Below are 6,621 nucleotides of genomic sequence, written 5' to 3'. Positions count from 1 at the left end.
TGCTGTATTAGTAGAGGAAGCTGACAAATTAACTCTGAGACAGAAGTTGAGCGTGCTCATGCCCCATGCGGTGGAGACACTGCTGTGGGGCTCTGGGGGATAGTGGCTCTCTCATACTAGGCTGGCCCAGTACGAGGCAGCCCTCCCTGAAGACTCACATCCAACCCTTAGGACTACACAGGCCATTAATCCTGCATCCCTCCTTCCGATCTCATTGGCACCCGTGGAGCACAATTGTGTGGAGACCATGAGGCTATTTATTCTGCAAGACCTGACCTGGAGGACACACCACTCTGAGATCCCAACATCATCCTGTTTGCAGATGGAAACAGTATGGTAATAGATGGGGTACAGAGGGCGGGAGTGGTGGCTGTGACTGTGGAAAGGACAGTGTGGTCAGGAGCTCTGCCCCTGGGGACTTCAGCCCAAAAGGAAAGAGGCCTCCTAACCACAGGAAGAAAAGACATCAAAAACTCCCGGGAGATTTTAAACTTGTTACAGGAAGTATGGTGGCCCATTGAAGTGGCAGTGGTAACTGTCCTGGACATCAAAAAGGCTGCGACTATATGGCTGCTGGCCTGGCAGCAAAGCAAGCTGCTGGGGGGACTTGCTGCCAGAAACACACGTCATGGTAGTTCTACTCCTTCAGCCACCTAAATATTCTGAGACTGAGTTATCGTGGGCCAAGTCAGAGGGGACATCAGAAAGAAAGAGCTGACAAGGTCTTGTCAGGGGGAAGAGTGTTTTTGTCTAAAAGCATGGGACATTTTGTGATTCAAAAACTAAATGACAAGACCTATCTGGGAAAGACAGCTATGACCAAACTGCTTGGCCACTATTTCTGTATCTCCATTCTGTGGACCTTGTGCACCTCAGTGGCCAGCAAATATGTGACTTGTGCTAACAATAATCTAGTTTCTCATCCACAGTATAAACCAGGCATCCTCATCTACCTTTGAGGATGTTGAAGTGGACTTTACCTGAGGTCAAGCCAACAGTTGAGAACAAAAGTATTTGTTGGTGCTTATTTGCACGTGTTTTTTTTTTTTTTCGGAACCGGGGATTGAACTCAGGCCCTTGCGCTTGCCAGGGAAGCACTTATTCCACTGAGCCATCTCCCCGGCCCCGAAATAGAAAGAGTCGGGACGGGGGCCCAAACCGGCGACCTCGCACTCCAGAGCCCAGCGTGCAGACCGCCGCGCTAGGTTGCCGCCAATTATTTGCACCTTCTCGGCATGGGTAGAGGCCCTGCCCACCAGCCCAGAGACCTCCACAGAGGTGGTAAAAGCACTGATGGAACTAATCATCCCCTGGGATGGGCTCCCCACTATGGTAGGCACAGATAATGGGCCTGCTCTCCTGGGTAGAGTAGCTCAGAGCCTTTCCCATGCTCTGGGCCTAAAATGGAAGCTGGATACTGCCTACTGGCCCCAAAATCTTGGGACAAGTATAGTGTCAAAACCACACCCGGAGGAGTGCCCTGTCCAAATTGTGCCAGGTGACTGTATGTGCGCACTGCATGTCTACGCTCCTGGTGGCCCTGCTGCTGTCCTGCTGCACCCCATACCAGGATGGGCTCACTCCTTTGGAAATCCTATTCAGAAGACTGCCACCCTTGGTGCCACTATTGGAGAAGCTATAAAGATAGAGACACAAGGGATCACTCCCTTTAAATCCCCAAGTTGGGGGAGAGCTCCCGACACCAATTTTAATCAGGAGCTTGCTAAGTTCTTACAGGCTCTGCAGTCTACTCTGCAGGCCACACACTCCCTCTCCAGCGCCTCATGCAGTCCTCCCACCACTTCTTCCAAGATCACCAGGTAGTTCCCAAGAGACCTGACAACCCACCGGCAGCCCAGCCTGGTGATCAAGTCTCCATCAAATAGCCTTCCCAACCTGCCTCGCTCAGTGCTCACTGGGAAGGACCCTACGCTGTACCCTGAGCATGCCAACCACCATCAAGGTCGCCGGAAAGAGCCACTGGATCCACCACTCACACATCAAATCTTCAGGACCTGAAACCTCAGGTAAGTGGACAGTTAAAAAGACTTCTGGCCTCCTGAAGATCAAACTCTGAAAATGCAAGCCATAAGCTCCTGATGCTTCTGGCTCCCCTTCTGTTTTTGCGTCACCATACCAGATGCTGCTGGTTGTAGATGTTTGCTCACCCCCATGCCTGGACTCTCACTAGCACAGCTAGTGGCATTGTCCTTGGAGCCTTCACCCTACTGACCTTGTGGCCCTGCCACCTCAAGGCAAGACACGCCCTGAGAGTCCACTCTTCCGTCCTCTAGAACTGATGTTTAGACTGCTTAATGCCTCCTCCCCAAACATGACTAGGGATTGCTGACTTTGCTTAAGCCCAGAGTCCCCCTACTATATTGGACTGGCAGCAGTCACCACCATAGGTGGAGATAACACCACCTGCTACTCAATGTGTCTCGGGTACCTGACCACTGTTGGTGAGGACAAGGCCCCCAGTCCTTAACACTGGGGGACCTCCAAGGGTCTGGGTTATGGATCCTCTCCCAAGGTTTCCCTTTGAGTTTCTTGCTGCATGCTAAAAATTGTAAATTCAACTGTATATGTACGTAATGTATCATATCGCTTGAACCAAAACTTTGTACCCCCACCAGGAACTTGATTTGCCTGTACAAATGGCCTTACCCCCTGCATGCACCTGAATGTGTTTACTGGCTCTTCTCCTGAGCTGTGTGTGTTAACCCATGTGCTGCCACACATGTGCTGGTATTCAGGGGAAGGTGGATGCGAACATCTCCACCTTCCCACCCTAAACAGGGACAAGAGAGCTCCTCCCATACTAGTCCCCATCCTGCTAGGAATAGGGCAAGCAGGATCAGCAGCCGTGGGCACTTCGGCCCTCATTGTTAGAAACCAAAATTATCAGCTTTTGAGCAAGGAAATAGATGGTGATTTAGGCACCTTAGAAAAAATGTTAACAGGCTAAAAAAAATTTCTAAATTCCCTGGCTAAGATGGTCCTCCAAAAACAGGTGAGGCCTAGATCTACTCTTCCTAAAACAAGAAGGACTATGCTTAGCCCTAGGTGAAACTTGCTGTTTCTACATTAATCATTTTGGAGTCATTAGAGACAGCCTTAGTAAATTAAGGAAACGTCTTGATGATAGAGAAACAGAAAGGTGCCACCAACAAAACTGGTTCTAAAACTTGTCCCCTGCTTCTCCATGGCGAGCAGTGCTGCTATCTGCCCCTGTAGGACCTCTAGCACTCCCACTGCTAAAATTACTATAGGACCTTGAATACTCAATGGTTTGATAAAATACACACAAGGCAGGATTCAATCTGTAAAACTAATGATCCTGCGGACTGGGTATGAAAGCCTTCCAACCAAAGAATCAATGATTTGATCTGTGTACTAAAACCAGTGGGGAGTGTGATGGCCTAAACCCGACTCTTAGCATAAGTATTGCCATGGCAACCTTTAGCTGGCCCCAGAGTCGCAAAAGGAGGTCTACGCATGAAACAAGCAGCCATATGGAGGAAAAATACCCTGAGAAAGCAGTGACCCTAAATAATAACAGAAAAAAAGTAGCCAGATGTATAGCAAGAGAAAAAAATCTGACAAGCAGGATGCGTTTTTATTCTGTTTGACAAGCAGGATATACTACATATTTTCTTTGTTTTTTTCTGTTTATATACTCCTCATGTTCTCTGTTCAGTACCACTCACTTGGACTCTGAAAGAGGGGTCTATACTTATTTATTTTGTGTGTGGCCAGCTCAGCCCACCAGGGGGCGGGGCTGGCTGGCATGTGGTGCTGGGGAATTGAACCGCGGTCCCTGTGCTTTGTTTAGCTTAGCTTGTTCTAAGTAGGTGCTTTAGACCACTGAGCCATCTCACCAGCCCAGAGGGGTCTATACTGATGGTCACTGAGCTCAGTTAATAAAAGACCTTCAAATTTTTAATTGGCTAACTGGATTCCTATATTGATTACTAACTGTCAATAGTGACATTACATTTTTTATTTACCTATTTTTTATTTTATTTTATTTTTTTATTTACTTATTTTGAGTGAATTTGTGTAGAATGAGAGGTAGGGATGGATGTCCGTGGATGTCCAATTTCTCTCCAATATTTGTTCAAGACACAAACTTATCCGACACAAATCTGTATTTATCTGACACAAATTTTGTGTATTTGATGAGACTCAATTGGTCGTGCTGCGTGGGTTCCTTTCTGGGGCTTCTTTGCCACTCGTCTGATTCCCTGCCAATTTCTTGGTGTTCTCACTATAGATCTGTTCTGTGTTCAGATATCAAGTGCTCAGATGTGCCTTTTGCTCTGGATTTCTCTCCATTCTAGGTATTTATGTTTGTATAAGAGAGTTGCTATGTGTTATTCTGAGACAGGTTTCCCCAGGCATTCCAGGCACTCCCCTGGACTCTCTATGTAGTCCAGACTGGCTTCAAAAGTCAAGGCAGTCCTCCTGCCTCAGGCTCTGGAGTGCTGGAATTACAGGCATGAGCCACCATGCCTAGCCTCCATGTGAGTTTTAAGGTTTCTACTTTCTGTGTAGACTTCACTGTTCCTAGAATTAAGATTGCATTGAATCAGTCACTTGTTCCGAGTTGTATGATTATTTTATCAATGTTTATTATTTCAATCTATGAACAAGGACATTTCACTCCAGCATCATCTCTTTAGTGTTTTGTTACATATGTTGCGGGGTCCTTCCAATCCTCTAATTAGCCCTATTCTTAGGGAACCTGCATGCTTGTGTGCGTGGTTTGGAAGAAAGTTGATTACACATGAGCTTGCTTTTCTGATTCTTTTCTCAGTGAGCTCATCATTGATTTACAGGAAAGATCCTGAGAGCTGTATGTTCATTTTCTTGTTCTATTGCTTCAGTGAATTTTCTACTATGTGGAAGAGTCTCTTGGTGGACTCTTTTGAGATTTCTAAGTACAGAATCATACCATCAGCAAAAATTATATCTTCACTTCAACTTTACTCTCTTTCCTCCTGATTGCATCCCTTGGGTTTCATTTGCTGTATTTTCTGGTACTGTATTAAATAAGATTAGTGAGGCTGTATAGTCTTATGTTCCTATTTATTTCAGAGGTGACAATTTGAGATTTTTGCACTTACAAATAGATGATTTACAGTGTTAAAATATATAACCTTTGTGAAGCTGATGTATGTTTCCACTGTGTATGATTTTTCACATGTTTTATATAAAGAGATATTGATTTTTATCAGGAATTTTGTGTCTGTTGAGAAAATAGTAAAATTTTCATTGTGAATCTTCTGACATTCTATAAAACATTTTTTAATATTTTTGAATTAAGGTGTGCTGTGGCAGGTGCAAGTCCTGGGAGTGAGTAACTGTGGTGCTCAGTAGTTTGGATAAGATGACTGAACGCCGGAAGAACACTGTCAGCATCAGGAACATCTGTATTTTGGCTCACGTTGACCATGAAAAAACCACTCTTGCTGATTGCCTCATGTCCAGTAATGGAATCATCTCCAGCCATCTGGCAGGCAAGTTAAGATACACGGACAGCCAAGAAGACACACAGCTCCGAGGGGTCACTGTGAAATCCAGTGCTATTTCACTACATTATGCAAAAGATAACCAGGAGTGCCTGACTAATCTCGTAGGCCCCAGGACACGTGGACTTCTCCTCAGAAGTGCCAACAGGTGTTCGCAGCTGTAATGGGGGCGTCACTGTGGAAGACGCTGTGGAAGGGGTCTGACCACAGACACAGGCAATTCTGCGACAAGCATAGCTCGAAGACATACGTCCTGCTTTAGTGATTAAAAAGACAGATCGTTGGATAGTGGGACTAACACACACCCCACAGCAGCTCTATTCTCACCTCAAGAATATTTTGAAACTGATTAATGCACTGACAGGAGTGGTTTTTATTTCTAAAGTCTGAGGAGAAAGAGCAGAGAGAGAAAGTGAGTCCCAGGTAAGCCCGAGCCCTGAACCAGAAGAGCAGGTGTACTATTAGAGCCCTGGCTTGCAGGACACAGATGACTCTCACCTCCACTTCTCTCCAGAGCAGGGGAATGTGTGCTCACCAGTGCCGTGGATGGGCGGGGCTTCGGAATGGAGCACTTCGCCAAAATCTATAGTCAAAAATTGGTATCTAAAAGGAAATTCTTTTGAAACTCTGTGGGGAGATTATTATTTAACTATGAAGGCTAAGAAAAGTATGAAGGGCAATCAGGCCAATGAAAGAAGCCTTTATTTGTGCAGTTGATCCTGGAAAATACATGGAGCTCATATGGTGCTGTCTTGAAAAAGAACAAAGAAACAATGAGAAAATAATGACTTCTCTAAGATTAAGGAATGAAGTCCGAGAGGCCCAGCATGGAGACCCTAAGGTTCAGACCAACATTTGCGGCCGGGGGCTGCCCATCTCCCACGCTGTTCCTTCCAGGGTGTGCCGAACACTGCCCAGGCCCCTGGACAGTGCTTCTGAGCAGGACAGAAGCTGCTGTGCCCAGGATCGCAAGCATTCGACTCTCTTCCTCTTGGAACTCCAGCCCTGACAGCAGCTTTTATGAAATGTGGAAGTGAAGACTCAGCTCGTTATCATCTTTCTTTCCAAAATGCTTGCTCTTGTTGCT

The 6,621-nt window shown here is 46.1% G+C and overlaps 1 pseudogene; it reads left to right on the top strand.

The window, feature by feature from the left end:
• The first annotated feature begins 1,945 nt into the window (after positions 1 to 1,945).
• LOC101570744 overlaps positions 1,946 to 6,621 on the top strand; it is a 12,545-nt pseudogene continuing 7,869 nt past the window's right edge.

The sequence above is a fragment of the Octodon degus genome, unplaced genomic scaffold, assembly GCF_000260255.1.
Source record: "Octodon degus isolate 3935 unplaced genomic scaffold, OctDeg1.0 scaffold00155, whole genome shotgun sequence".
NCBI classification, from domain to species: Eukaryota; Metazoa; Chordata; class Mammalia; order Rodentia; family Octodontidae; genus Octodon; species Octodon degus.
This window is presented reverse-complemented; position numbering and strand designations above follow the sequence as displayed.